Source organism: Rattus norvegicus, chromosome 1 (genome assembly GCF_021556685.1).
Source record: "Rattus norvegicus strain SHRSP/BbbUtx chromosome 1, alternate assembly SHRSP_T2T, whole genome shotgun sequence".
Classification (NCBI taxonomy): Eukaryota; Metazoa; Chordata; class Mammalia; order Rodentia; family Muridae; genus Rattus; species Rattus norvegicus.
The window spans coordinates 228,783,429-228,799,375 of NC_141534.1; positions in this window are offsets into that span (position 1 = coordinate 228,783,429).

The following is a 15,947-nucleotide window of genomic DNA, read 5'->3' on the forward strand; positions in this document are numbered from 1 at the left end:
TGTCACATTGCCTCCTTTGGTCAGTTGTCATTATTTCTTTATTTCTAACGTTCATCAGTAAGTAGTGAGTGCTTGAGTTGTACACATATAAAAAACATAAACAAAGCCTACACTCTGATTACCAGCCACATACATGGTTTTGACCAAGCTGTTGAAAGAAGTGATTTTAATTATCCTTGATTAAAGGGCAAGTTTCAGAATCTGCCCTGTGGCCTCCAAGGCCTTCTCTGATCTAGCTTCTTTGGTCTCAATCCCTGTCAGAACTGGGCCATATGGTCACTTCTCAGTGTGTGGGGGCTGGGCAGAGGACAGCCTAATGACAAGTTCATGCCAGCCTTGACTCAGCATTACCTTGGAATGTTGCCATAGGACAAGGCAAGGATATTTTAGCAAGAAAGGATGGAGAAATAGGAACTGAAATTGTCTGTCACAGCTTCTGTCTGCTCCCCTCCCTCGTCAAGATTCTGTCAAAATCGAGCGGCTGTCATTTGAGTTATTATCATAGTGGATTTTGTTGCTTTTGGGATGAAAATATAATATAGATTTTTTTTTGGAAACACAGCCTCTCACTATGTAGCCTTAGGTGACTTGGCAATTACTATGTAGACCAAGCTGGCCTTGAACTCACAGATATCCACTTGCCTCCTGAGTATGGGGATTAGAAGTATGCACCACCGTGCCCACCTGTAATAAGTATTTTTATGTAGACAGGTTGTACGTTTTATGTATACAGTTGTTCAGACTTCCTTTTAAGCATTTCTGAGATGTTCCCTCTACATCGTCACTGCTTGATAGAGAATCTTTGTACTTGACTTCTTGCTCTGTTTCATCATTTGAAGAAATGAGGAGAGAAGGGTTGCCTTGTGAGGGAGTGTAGTAAGGCCCTGAACAGCAAAAGCTAGAAATGGAAACATTGTATTAAGTTTGAGAAAACTAAGGTCTTTTGCTTACTATTTACCAGTAAAAAAAAAAAAGTCAGAAATTAAAGATAAAAAAGTCCCAGTGCTTTGTTTCTGTATGCGCTATTTCAGATCACAGTTTCCTTCATCAGTCAATGATCATACTGAATGCAGAAACATACAGGGAGCAAGTGTTTGCCCCCTCCATATTGACAAGGAGCAAGTCTGCTAAAATGTGCACATTCTCAATCCCTTTAGGATGTGCTGGCTGAAGACTTGTACTTAGTATTAAACATGGCAGATTGAAAAGACAAGACTGGGGCTGGAGAAGTAGCTGGCTTTTAAAAGCTAAGGTTCCCAACCAGAAGTACTTGTTATACATGCGTGAAAGTTAGGGTTCTTAGTACTTGAATAAAAACATCCTGGTGCAAGGACTTGGAAGGCAGAGATAAGAGGATCCCTGGGGCTTGCTGGTCTGACACACTAACTGAATTGGTAAGCTCTGGGTTTAGTGAGAAACACTGTCTCAAAAAGTAAGGTGGAAAGCAATAAAGGCAGATGCCCAATGTCAAACTCTGGCCTTTGCATCCAAGCATGTATTCCCATGCATGCACACAAACACATGTACATATCTCACACACACACACACACACACATACACACACACACACACACAAAAAGACAAGACTACTGCAGTAAAGGTTGCATAATGACTGCATTAAGATGCACAATTTTTTGCCAGCAGATAAGATTAAAGCTTCACCTTTGTAGGCACCAGCTTCCCTTTGAAGGGTAAGCTTGTCCATCACTTAGAATCATGCTATGATATTACCATCTGCCCCCATTCTGCTTCTCAGTATGGCCAGTGAAACCACAGGACATGAGGTCACCTATGCCACCTATCTAGCTAGTAGCAGAAGCAGGGCCAAGCTACTACCCCACAGTGCCCCAGCACAGACACATGGACTTTCCATTTTAGAGCAAAGAACCACAGAGAAAGAGCTAAAACAAACCACCTCTCCCTCCCTGGAAAGGAACAAAGCAAGGGCCTGGGAAAGCAAAAGCTGTGTCAGGGGAAAATGAAGCGTTCTGTTCTGGAGTTTTGGAGCCCAGTCAGGGAAGCAAGCCATCTCATGAGGTTAGCCATAGGGCAAGGCTCCGTGAGGAGTTCCTGGGAGCTCCATGATGCTGACTGTGCTGACCTTGGGTTTGTGGCACAAGTGGATCCTTCAGTGTGCGCTCAGCGGTGTGAAGGGAGGGAACTGTAGTTACAGAGTGAATGAACGTTGCTCATCACTTCTCTGTACATACAGAAATTTAGTAAATAGTAGATCAGAGAGTCTAGTCTGAAGAGCGTGTCCTAGACAACATCAGAAACTGGATGGCACTGAACTAAATGCATCTGGTATGTTAGTACTTAAAGATCCAGATGCTAAACAGTGCTCGAAATATCTCTCTCTCTCTCTCTCTCTCTCTCTCTCTCTCTCTCTCTCTCTCTCTCTCTCTCTCTCCTCTCCACCCCCTGTCACACACACACACCCTTCTGAAACTTGACTTGCCCCTACCCTGTAGTGTATCTGAGAATCGTTCAGAAGATTTGCTAAATATAGACTACCAGTCCCCACCTTGAACTTCTGATTCTGTAGATTGCAGTAGGTCCATACCACTGATGTAACACATTGCTAGGTGATGGTGACATCCTTATCCCAGGGGGGACCCTTTCAGTTACTGTTTTGTCATCAACAGACAGCAAGCAGCTGCACACACAGAAGAGCTCACACTGACCATGTGTGAACACTAAAAACCAGCAATCATCAGTAGTAGCTGCTGGAGAAACGGCAGGAGGAGAGAGTTTTGTTTCGTGTGCCTAGGGTTTTGCTGGCCAGGATTCTGCAGCAGATGTATCCTCCCATTGCCCCACCCCCTTGTCCAGATCCTAAGTTCAGGGCAAACATCTTAGATACAGGACAGCTGTGGCTCCCAGTTTCATCCCAACACTGGGGTGTGGGAACTCCACTAGACAGAGGAAACTCACAGACACTAGACTACATCTACCCTGTGCCTCTGTCAGGTGCTGGGCTTAAGAGAAGCTCAGGGGGTGGGAAAATGAAGCCTAAGATGTGGAAGACTGAAGCTGGGGTTCCCTGGCTCTCCTCGTCCAGTTACTGCTGGAAACCACACAGAAGAGTGTCAGGAATGGAAGGTCAGGAATGGAGGGTCAAGAATGGAGGGTCAGGGGTCCACAGACCTATGATGAGGAGCCCTGGACCAGGGGCTCCCAAACTCCTGGACATCTAGATGCTGCAGGGTCACAGAATTGGGAAGAGTTGGGGGAACAGAGTTGGGGCTGCAGAAGGCCAGCGCCCAAACTCCTGGACATCCAGATTCCCCTGGAAGTCTCAGAGGAGCGGAGAAAGGACAGGAGAATTGGGAACTCCAGCTTAGCTCAGCGGTGGCAAGTCCAGGAGCACAGAGGGGTCTTCTGCAGGAGACTTAGACAGCAGCTCTGTAGACAAGGTTTCCTCCATGCTTCCCAGGGCAGTTCTTGATGAAAGAAAGACATATTCCTTGATTCCAAACTGTTAATTGATTGTTCATTGTGGGAAATGGGTGCATACCACCTCCTCAGGGTGGACCAGAGATTAAATACCTTTTGCAGGGAGGAATGTCCAAGAAGGGAGGCTTATTGGCTAAACCCTCGGGGCTTCTAGATATCTCATTAGCATGGAGAACTATGTTCTGATCTACATTCCTAGGTAGTGAGTGTGGTCATGTGACAGGGCCTGGTCAGAATGAGGTGCCGCTCCTACAGTTCTCTCAGAGGTTCTTGGGCTTCCAACCCACTGGATCTTACCAAGTTTCCAGGCACAGTCCACTGTGCAGCCTCCAGGTGGCAGCCTCCAGAGGTCAGCAGCTGTGGTAGATACCTCTAGAGGGTGGATTTCCTCAACATTCTAGAGAATGAAGCTCCAGCAAATGCACCACCATGACCTGTCATTCAGTGAGCCGTGCCAGAGCCATCTCCACCACCTGGCCAACCCCGGTGCAGAGGAAGGAAGGCAGGAAAGATTCCCTGGGTGCCTTCTTAGCTCTACAGGATGCAGCAGTGTCTCCTGTGTCTTCTGTGTAGTTCTTTGTGCTTTTTACCAGCCCCAATCCTTTGCTATTTATTTATATAACAAATATCTACTCCTATTTAGGAAGATATGTGTATATCATATTGTTTACATTTTACCTCCTTTAAACATATACATATATTCCAAATATTTCATGCATTCATGCACTGTATATGCCATTATACTTATATAAATATAATTATTAGATTTAAAAGTAATTACTGACTTCATTCAAGTAATACATTCAATTCATCTCATGTTAGTTTCCAGGCTTCATTATTTGGCCCCCCTGCCAATTGGTTTCGGACTAATCCAACTATTGGTCACGCTGTTCAACTGGTTATAGAAGATGGGTTTGAGGAACTGTGCATCTTTTTTTCCTGTGTTTTTTTTTTTAATTTGCCATTTCTTATTTCTGAGATATGCATACACTGTTAGGGTGCGTTGTGTTAGGCAAAGGTGTGTCTCTGGTTATTCAATTGTGGACTCTACACTGGCAGAGAGTTAAAGAGTAGCCAGATCTTGGTGTGGTTATTTCTATGGCCCATCATTGGTCTCATAGTTTGTAAACATGTGTACCTTCCTCACTTGCCTAAGACAGTCTAGAATTGTCTCTGATTGGCTGTAATAAAGACGGACAGTAGCTGGGCAGGAAGTGGATGTGGAAGGGGAACCTCCCCGTCAGAGACAGGGACTCAGGGTGGAGAACTGAGATGCAGGAGATTCATGGAGCAGTCACAGAGGTGAACAGAAGGACTGGTGTGGAGCCAAGAGGTAGACCTGGCCATTGGTAGAAGTAGTGCCAGGATTAGATGGGTTACAGTAGTTGGGAGACTGTCTAGCAAAAGGCCTAAGCTTTAAAATATTAATAAACCTCTGTGTCTGTGATGGTTTGTATATGCTCAGCCCAGGGAGTGGCACTATTAGATGGGGTGGCCCTGTTGGAGTGGGTGTGTCACTATGGGTGTGGGCTCTAAGACCCTCATCTGAGCTGCCTGGAAGCCAGCCTTCAGAGGAAGATGTAGAACTCTCAGCTCCTCCTGCACCATGCCTGCCTGGATGCTGCCATGCTCCCACGTCGATGATAATGGACTGAACCTCTGAACCTGTAAGCCTGCCCCAATTAAATGTTGACTTTATAGGAGTTGCCTTAGTCATGGTGCCTGTTCACAGTAATAAAACCCTAAGACAGTGCCATTATTTATATTTTTAGGTGTCCTAGATAGTCCTGCTATACTATACGATTTACTCATAAGGAAAAAAAACATGTGTTAGCCAATGAGAAGTGTCCCCGTCAAAGCTGAGATGAAGATCACTGACAGAGAACTTGCCTGGTTTACAGAGTTCCTAGGCCTATGTATCAATAAACCAACCAATCAGTCAATGAGCCATAAACTGCAATCCTGGCATTTTGCACTTTCATAATTTCCACATCAGATACCCAGTGGATTTCCTTCCTACATCTCCATCTGACAATACAGCCTCTTTGGGAAGAGAGAGAGACCGGGTTTCTTGAGTCTAGTTTTTCAGGTTACTTTTAAAATAAGTCTTGCCTTTTAAAACACAAGCCACCATCCATTCGTTTGAAGACTACATGAATTTTCTTAACACTTGAAAGTGACCGTGAGCAATCATCTGCCAGGAAGACCATTTCCGACAGTGATGCTGTCACAACATTCATTAAAGATCCAAAGTCTGCTGAGAGTTTAGTTTACCACACAAGCATACAGACAACTACATAGAAACCGAAATCTTACAATGCTCGATCGTGAGCATTTAACCATATCTAGATGCAGTGTCAAATGCTAGTAGGAAAACATACTGGCTAGTGTGATGGCATACACACATTGGGGTGGGTCAGGAGGATCAGGGCTTCAACGCCAGCCGCACCTACAAACTAAGTTTGAGGTCAGCCTGGGATCAAACTCTCAAGTAGAAAAATTCAACAACAGAATTAAATAAATAAAATATAAAAACAGGAAAACAAAATTCCGGTTTAACTGGTAGCAATGCCGGTAGTCCCGACATCCAGAAGACTGATACAGGAGAACTGCCAGACCCAGGCATGCCCAGACAATGCTGTGATACCCTGCCTACCTCAAAAACACCACAAAAGGAAGAGTGGGAGGGGAGAAACAGACTCTGAAGCCTGGAAACAGGAAAGGCAGGTTTTTTTTTCCTGCTCCTTCAGGCTTAGCTGACTCAGCCAAAGGTTATCCAATTCTCTCTTGGCACTGGTTGACTGGGAATTCTCTCCTGAGTAGAACAGTTTAAATCTTGTAAGTGTGTCTGTTAACCTGTGCAAACATCACCAGGTTTTCTCCCCTTGGTCCCGCTGGCATTTGAGGCTATAGAGGTCTTCTATGGGTGGTGTTCTAAGAGTGCCTACAATCATCCCTGTCTTCTAGTGCACCCCGAATTGTAACAACTAACATGTTTCCCATTGTCAGTGTCCCCTGAGGAACAAAATCATTCCCCACTTGAAAACAGCTGTTAATGAAGCAAAATAAATTTGGGCGTCAGAGACGAACAAATCATTTTCTGGTAGAGACAATAACCCTGTAAGCTTCAGTTCATTGCTCTGTACAGGACCAGATTTCTATCAAAGTGATGTTATTCCAGTACTCTTCTTTCTGACATCACAAACGCTGTCTCCAATTCTCTTTGAGGCAGCCTTACAATCTTATCAGCTTATGAATATCATAAATGAATCTTTGGGACCTGCTTACTTTCCATTCTATAAGTCATATTTTTAACTGTAGGAAACGTAACATACATTATTTAATGTTTAAGTAAACATATATAATTATGACTGTGGATGGTATGATAAAGACCCAAAGTCATGTTTCCAGCACTCATAGGAGATAGATTGGGAACCCAGCTTTTATTTATTTTTTTTTTTTGTTGTTGTTTTTTGTTTTCCTTTTTTTTGGAGCTGGGGACCGAACCCAGGGCCTTGCGCTTCCTAGGCAAGCACTCTACCACTGAGCTAAATCCCCAACCCGGGAACCCAGCTTTTATGGTTCAAGTAGTGACACTTTTTTTTTTCTTGAGACAGGGTTTCTCTGTGTAGTCCTGGCTGTCCTGGAACTAGGACCAGGCTGGCCTGGAACTCAGATATCTGTCTGCCTCTGCCTCCAAAGGGCAGAGATTAAGGGTGTGAACCACCCCCACCCTCACCTGATTAAGTAGTGATACTCCTACCCATTGTCTTATGAGGCCAGGCCTGTCCTTTGAGGTTTCAAAAGCCTATGCCAGGCCTAGTCTGTCTCTCTCTGTCTTTGTCTGTCCCTCTCTCTCTCTTTCTCACTCTCCCCCCTCCCTCCCTCTCTCTGCCTGAGGACCTCCAAAGCCATGCATCCTGCTGTGCTCTCTGCCATGATGATAATGGGCTAAGCCTCTGAAACTGTAAACAAGGCTCCCACTTAAATGCTTTCTTTCCTTGGAGTTGCCTTGGTCATGGTGTCCCTTCCCAGCAATAGAACAGTGACTAAGAAATGCAGCTTCAAAAGCCTACCTTTCAATTATACCAGCACCATCCTTAGCTGCCCATTTTGTACAGTATTAAAAGCTTCATAGTTAAAATCTAAGAGCTCCTAGATATACTTTCAGTTTTTTTTTTTTAGCTTGTACAGTCTTTTTTTGTTGAAGATTTACTTATTAAATTTATGTATGTGAGCACACTGTAGCTGTCCTCAGACCAGAAGAGGGCATCAGATCCCATTACAGATGGTAGTGAGCCACCATGTAGTTGCTGGGATTTGAACTCAGGACCTCTGGAGAAGCAGCCAGTACTCTTAACCACTGAGCCATCTCTCCAGTCCCTGCCTTCGATTTATATTCTGTGCTCATCATTGTAATATCACAGGAGCTGCCTGAAAGGAAATTTAACATTTATATACAATTGCACTGGCTGGTTTTGTGTGTCCCTTGAGGAAATGCCTCCAAGAGATCCAGCTGTAAGACATTTTCTCAATTAGTGATCAAGGTTGGGGGAGGGCCCAGCCCATTGTGGGTGGTGCCATCTCTGGGCTGGTGTCCTGGGTTCTATAAGAAAGCAGGCTGAGCAAACCGGGAGAAGCAGGCAGTAAATAACATCCCTCCATGGCCTCTGCATGAGCTCCTGCTTCCTGACCTGCTTGATGAGTTCCAGTCCTGACTTCCTTTGGTGATGAACAGCAATGTGGAAGTGTAAGCTGAAAAAATCCTTTTCTCCCCAACTTGCTTCTTGGTCAGGATGTTTGTGCAGCAATAAAACCCTAAGAAAAGGATTATCTCTGATTATTGTTACTGCACATGGTAAGTCACAAATCCCATGAAGAAGTAGTGTTTATTTGGTGCAGTTGACAAGCACGATTCACTCCATATTCAGAGGGACTTGGAAGTTAGAAGAGTAACTAACTGCTGGAGCCATCAATCGTGATGACGTGTACTATCTGAAAAGTACCTTTCTCAATGAAGTGCAGAGAGGCGAGTAGAAATTGCATAGAACCGAGGAAGAAAACCTGTCTGTGTTCACACTTAACCTTGGAGCTGGAGCACACTTGTGCTGTTTATCTCTCCGAGCCTAAGGAAACTGAATTTCACAGAAAATTGAGACTCTTCTGTTGTGCCTGACGCAATTGATTCCGAGTAGATATGAAGTATCCTCAGACGCCCCGCACCTGGGGAGTGCGCGCTATTATTAGATCCATCTTTCAATCCCAAGCCTCTTGACTCCATCCTACAGACCTAAAACTGTTCCCGAGATCAAATAACATGTTACAAAATCATCTGGGAAGGTCTTAAGAGGCCAGGCAAATGCTAAAGCTATTAAACCTTTATTAGACAGATCTAAACCTGTCATTGTGGCTAGAGGTGAGTCACTAAGATCCCTTAGGGTTTATTACATTGGAATTCTTTCCCCTTCCAAGTTTCCCTTGATATACATTTTAATCATTTTTCATTCTGTAACAACTGAGTGGGTGTGGTGAATAGTATATTTTCTCTAGGATGAGATAGTATTGTGAGGCTAATCCTCAGTCTTTGCAAGGGAGTATCCGACCTGTGAGTGCTATCCCTCCTACTACTCAAGGGAAGCTTAAAGTCAGTCATGCTACTCTCACATGCTGCCACTGCCTTGTACTCTTAGACTGCTCATTCTGAAGAAGATCGTTCAATCTATCCTGCATGATGGGCTGTGTGGCAAAGTAGCAGGACCATCTGTGTGTCGAGAGCCAGCGCCAATCCATCACCTAGAGGACTGCATGCCATCTTGACTGTGGGCCCTCCAAACCTAGTCAAGCCTTCACCAGAAGCTTAGATGATGTCCAAACCTACCCGAGCCTTCAAGCATCATCTGAAGCCAAGATGGTGTCTTGGCTTTAATGTAAGGGGTCCTGAAGAAGAATCAACAACTTAGCCACTCCTGGTCCCACCCCAACTCTAAAGATAACTGTGCTTTGGTTGCTAAGCTTTGAGCATGCAGCAAAATAATAACAAAACCGACGCCAGTTTGCTGGCTAAAGCTGCTTTGAATTTCTGCCTCCCCCAGCCAAAGAAATTTTGAAGAGCATCTGAGTAATATTAAAATCATGTGGGATGGGTCTTGGACATCAATCCAGTTTACAAAACCCTACTGGTGGTAATGGTGTGGAGTCAGTTGTACACTTCTACTTCAGATGGGATGGTAGATATTTACCATGTAATTATACACCACTGGGTTCAAATCAGCTAATAATCTTTCCACAATTCATTACGAGGGTCAGGACACCAGCTTTCAGGGATAGACACCAAGGCAGACTTTTCCCACATTAGGAAAACTGTGTTTCCCTTCTATCTCTCTAAGAAAGTCAGCCAAGAAAGATTAGTTTTCATTACCTTGCTGTTAGGTTTCCATCCTGGCTTTATTGTCCTCGTTGCTTGGTAAGGATGTCTCATTGGCCATGGAACAAGTTACAACTACTCCTATCATGCTCTACTGCCCATCACCCTAACTGCTGACTCGGGCATGCTAATCCTTTGAAGAAGCATCCAGCAGTATTTTTCAAGTGTTTGTGAAAATCCCTTTTTGTGCTGAGGAAACAAAGATGGTAGTGTCATGCTTGGCTTCTGTCTGATCCTCTTCAGCCCATACACATGGCTTAAAGATAGTGAATGCCCCAAACTGAAACTAGGAAATAAGTGTGCAGAAGGCAGAGCAACACCTCCCCCACCCCACCCCACCCCCGCAACCCTGCTCTTGTCTGCTTCCCAAACAGTCAAGCAGCCTTTTGTAACTGTAACACTATAGCAAACTATTACTGGTTTTTAATTGTATTCTGAAGATCTTGACTGCTAATGGAATCAATGCTCCTAATATTCCAGTTTCTGAGTAATCCTCAGTTCCTGTCTTTTCACACACAGAAGCTTCCATGGATCCTTTTATTTTTACCTTCGAAGTCTCATCATATGCCAGCTTTTATCCCTGTCCTCCAGCCGTTGTCCAGGGGACCATCGCTGATCTCATCTCTTGCCTAATCAATACCAACAGCCTCTTGATAAATATTCCCATGGACAGTCTTCTGCCAGGTCAGCCCTAACTGCAAGGTTTTCATTAATATGTTCTAAGTGTGCTGTGCTTCTGGCTTGCTGAGATGCCTCCTGTACTCACTAGGAAGGCTGTTCCTTCTGCAGTGCAGTTGCTGAAAATGATACCTTTAGTCTAATATGAGAAGATCTCGGATAAGCCCAAAGTATAGGCATTCCACGAAATAAACTAGTCCTTTTCCAGAGTATCATCTATGAAAGAAACAGAGGACCCAAGAGTGTCCTAACTGGAGCATACTAAAGAGACGGGACAACTCTATACGATGGCAGACCTGGGTTGGACTCTGGAATGGTGGGCTATAATGGGAAGATAGCTTGACTGGATATAAGCTCTGTGGCTTAGGTGGGTTCTATTGTATGAGTTTCTCGTTTGGATCTCCATGTCATGGTGATGCACTGTGTGTTAGAATTAGAGGGTACTGGATGAAAACCACCATTGCATGTTGGAAGTATGTAATGTGTTTCTTGATTTTTATAGGGGACCACAGTTAAGAAAAATTTGAGTTTCAGAAGAGACTTTAGACTTTGAAATTATGTTGGGGCTGTTAAAAATTGTGGGGACGTTGGAAATTAGGTTAATTCATTTTGCATCATGAGATAATCAGTCAAGAATTGTTAGGGCCTGGGGGCAAAATGTTGTGATTTGAATGTGAAATGTTTTCTGTAAGCTCCTGTGAGTAAGAATTTTGCTCCCCCTCCCCCATGGTGGTGCCGTTTTGGAAGGAACCGCAGGTGGAGTCCTGCTAGAGGAAGTAGATCACTGGAGGCGGGCCTTTACGTTTTATAACCAGGCCTCACTTCCTATTCACTCTCTGCTTCCTGGTCGCTCAGACAGTCTGTCTGCCTCCTGCTCCTGCTGCTGTGATGAACTGGAGCCATAAGCCAGAATAACCCAGAGCCACAAATGAAAGGAGGGAGTGGGTGAAAGTCAGGAAAATCCAGTGCTACTTACTGTTTTCAAGTCTGGAATGATTTCAAAGTGTGAATGGGAAAAAAGCAGAAGAAAGCCAGGCAATTGTGGCACATGCCTTTAATCTCAGCACTTGGGAAGCAGAGCCAGGCAATTTCTGTGAGTCTTACCTGATACACAGAGTGAGTTCCAGGACAACAAGGACTACACAGAATGCCTGTCTCAAAGAAGAAGAAAAAAAGAAACAAAACAACAATAATAACAATTTCCAAAAAAGAAAGGAAGGGAGGAAGGAAGGGAGGAAGAGAGGAAGGAAGGGAGGAAGGAAGGAAGGGAGGAAGGGAGAAAGGGAGGGAGGAAGGAGAAAACACATACAATTGCTTCAGATGCTTATCATGGGTATTCACTTAGTGTCAAGGCAAAGGGAGAGAAGGGAGGAGAAAGAAACAGAATTAATGCCTGGCAGCTGCTGTGAGATGAGATGTGGGTTTACAATACTCCCGTCAGCCCCCAATACACACATCAGATCAGTAGCTTAAAGCTCTGAGGTAAGGTTTGCTCAGAAAACTTTCTCTGTTGCTCAGCTGGGAAAACAGTGATACGTTCCAACCCATAGGAAGACAGCTGGTTTACTGCTGTCACACAAATGGCTTAATAATTTCCATCTGTGCCTCCTTCAGCGGCAGGAATCCTGGTTTTCAGATGGGAATGTTGGCTCTCCAGTTTCCTATTATGAAGAAGAATCTGTCCCTCTGATACGGTAGCCTCAGAAAGTAAATGAGATGAGAATGACTCCGCCCAGTGCTACCCTCCCTGTATAGTGCATACCTCCCCGCCTTCTTTCTGTTTCTCCTTGTCCATATCCTATAATCCCAATTGGTAAGATCAGGCATACTTGCTTTTCTTTGTTTCTTTGTTTTGAGACCACAGGTCATGAGTACCCAGATGGAGTCTGGATACTAGTTTCTTGTAAGACTATAAAGACCCTCTTTCCTCCATATGATCATTTCCTAGGGACCTAACCCAGTCCCACAGTATATTCTTCTTATTTTAAGACGGAATTATGACATCCTCAGCCTAGAGCCCACAACTAGAATGAAGAACTATTTGCAAAAACAGCTAGCTGCAAGTCAAAACGCTCAGCCTTCTATAGTAAGGCACGCGTGAGCTGCCTATGGCCGCTGTAGTCCCTTTAATGGGTTCTGCACTCAGAACCGGAGAGGGGGGTACGGGGGCGGTGATGGCAACTCCTAATGTTTTCTAACTGTGCCTCTTTAACATTCAAAAGCAGGTCTTTGTTGTTGATGTTTTTCTGTTTTTATTATGTTTTCTCAAGACACTACTTTGTTTCAGTTTTCAGGGGGCCTTGGATTCACCATCTGTTCTCAGCCTCCTGAAAAGCAGGGCAGTACGCACAACCATACCCGGCTCCTCAGGGTTCAGAGAGGAACAGCAATCCTATGGGGCATTGAGCTAAAGGCCATTCGTGCTACATTCTGGCAAAGAATCTGACCCCATTCCACACACCCTGAAATTCTGAGTGAAGCAGAAGTGAAAACAAGGAACACCGCCAACAGCATCACCACCACCAACAACAGGGTAGGTTGTCTCTCAGAGAAGATTTCAACCCAGAATAACACCCAGGGTGTAGTATGCTAATTGTCTTGAAAGAAAACAATTCAGAACAGTCTCTTTGAGCTTTACCTGAGATGTTTGTTTTTACCCGGCTGGAGAACATGTGGCTTCTCTTTGGTCCCTGGCTTTAGATTTGTTATGTACAGGTTTAAATACATATAGCTTGTTGACCTTGCATGTTTTTGTGTGTGCATACATAGATACCTATGAGTAGATGAACACCTGTCTATGCATGTGAATACTAGGCTGTATGGTAAGTGTGTTTGGTTTTGTAAGAAACTGCTAGAGTCATTGCTGAACACTTCTCCATATGGCCTTAGACAGACCTAGATCCCACCCCAGTCTTACTTGTATTCCTTTCAGAAAAAAAAAAAACATTTTATGTGTATCTTTGCCAGAAGAGGGCATTGGATCCCCAGGGTAACTGCAGTTACCGACAGTTGTAAGCCACCATGTGGGTTCTGGGAACTGAACTCAGGTCTGCAGCAAGAGCTGAAAATGTTCTTACCCACAGAGCCATCTCTCCAGCATTCACTTTTGGTTTTTACGAATAATGGAACTGCTGGGAACTCACATTCTGAAGTAAGCCTGGTCTTTCTGTTCCTGCTCCCTATCAAACAAGATGATGTTCAGTAGTTTAGCCCAGTGTGTGGCCCCAGGACATAAAACCGAGGGTGGTCCGCTTTCCATGGTCCTCAGCGGTGATGTAGATGACACATGCACAGATGGGACTGCAGCCGCCCTGGACAGCCACCCTGAGCATTGGCAGGACCTGCTCATCATGAATTCCAGGCTTCCACTGACCCTCGATGCCCATCTGTACATAATGAATCGGCTTCATGCAACCAAGCGATTAGAGTTTTCTGTCTCAGTAGACGCAGGGTTTGGAAATCGCACTTCCCACCTCTCTGCACCCTCCCAGAGCAGGAGGACTGTCACTTCACGTTCTCATCATCAACCCCTTAAATGCTTACTTAGCAGCTCTGTAGACTAACTGGAAAGCCTAGGACTGTGCTTTGTAGCTATTCCTGGGCATGTCCTCCTGATGACAACATTCCATACCCCTCAGCCCCATGGTTTCGTATTTTGGGAAGATTCTCCTGAGGGAAACATTGCAAAAAGGTTAGGTCGAGGAAGTCTTGAGGAAAATATTTTTAAAGTAAGTTTTAAAAAGTGTATTCTAAAAGGCTCTGGAAAGAGACAAGAAAACACATTTACTGGGATCACAGGCTGAGCCTGTCCTACTGGATCTCACTCATTTATCCCAGTGACACTGTAAGAAAGATATCATGTCCAGTCTACAAATAACTCAAGTGAAAAAACCTTCCAAACAAGTTGTAGAATTATGAAATGGCAACATTGAGGAACTCCCAGTGGTCCTCAGAAGAGTCAAGAACAGGAGACAATCAACACGTTCATGAAAGAGGCAGAAAGAAAAGGAATAGAAGAATGTGGTTCCTGTGTCCAGGGCAGGAAAACTCATTCATCTGAATCTGTTTCTTTACTTGTTAAAGGAAATAAAGAATTGAGGCAATAGAATAGGGGGAAACCATTTGAAAACATTTAATTGGTGTTAGATTACATTATAATCTAATCTAAGCACAGGCAGAGTCCGTAGGAGGACTGACGAATGTAGGTGTGCATCTGGGGTGGGTAGGACAGTGCTTGGGACTTACTGTTATGGCCCCATGCTAACCATAGGTTTCCTTGTGTGCAAATAACTGCTGTGTTCACACTTGAACACCTTAACATAGCTGATCCTTAAATGCTGCATTAACAGAGTGTAGCAGTTCTTTCCATAAGAAATTTCAACATGTTTACTATATTCCCAGGGATGTTAAAAACTTCGTGAGTGAATGTCATTATACATGGGATTCTGAACTGTGTCAACTATGCCATTCTGGCTTATGCATGTTATGGTATTTGTATGTGTATGTAAGCAGAACTGGTAATAGCTAAAATAAGAAGGATTTACATGAATTTCCAAACATCTGTCTTTAAGAAAAATGGGAATTCGATAAAAAAAAAACTATAAGAACAGAAAAGTAGAGTGGATTGTGTCTGGATATGAAGTATAGGTGGTTAGGAACAAGGATAAAGAAATTATATTTGTATTCCTTTGCTTTCTTCATTAGATGTTTGAGCCATGTTGGGTTTGTGAGCTTTAAGAAATACACTGAAGGAAAGGTGTGGTATACAAGTCTTTAATCCCAGCGCTTAGGAGACAGAAGCAGGTGGATCTCTGAGACCTTTTGTTTGTTTTCGTTTGGTTTTTGTTTGGTTTTTCAAGATAGGATTTCTTTGTGTAGTCTTGACTGGAACTAGCTCTGTTGACTATGCTGGCCTTGGATGTACAGAAATCTGCCTGCCTTTGCCTCCCGAGAATGCTGAGATTAAAAGTGAAAGCCATTACCATCCAGCGGGATCTCTGAGTTTTAGGCTAGCCAGGACCATATTGTAAGACTCTTGTCACACACACACACACACACACACACACACACACACACACACACACACAGAGAGAGAGAGAGAGAGAGAGAGAGAGAGAGAGAATATGGAAATACATAAATACATCCCCTAATTCCTCTGTTGCCACAGAGTGTTACAAGTCTCAGATTTATGAGTGCATCTGTATCCACATTGAGCAGATACCTGGGACATGCTATCCACTTTAATGACAATCTACCAAGCAACAGGGTCATTTGTTGAGGAGACCTTATTCACCTTATTTGGGGAGACAGGCACTGGAAAGAAGCAAGGGCTTAGAGCAGTGTTTGTAGATCTGGAACCCAGTCAGTGATGAAGTTCATGCTAATGCCT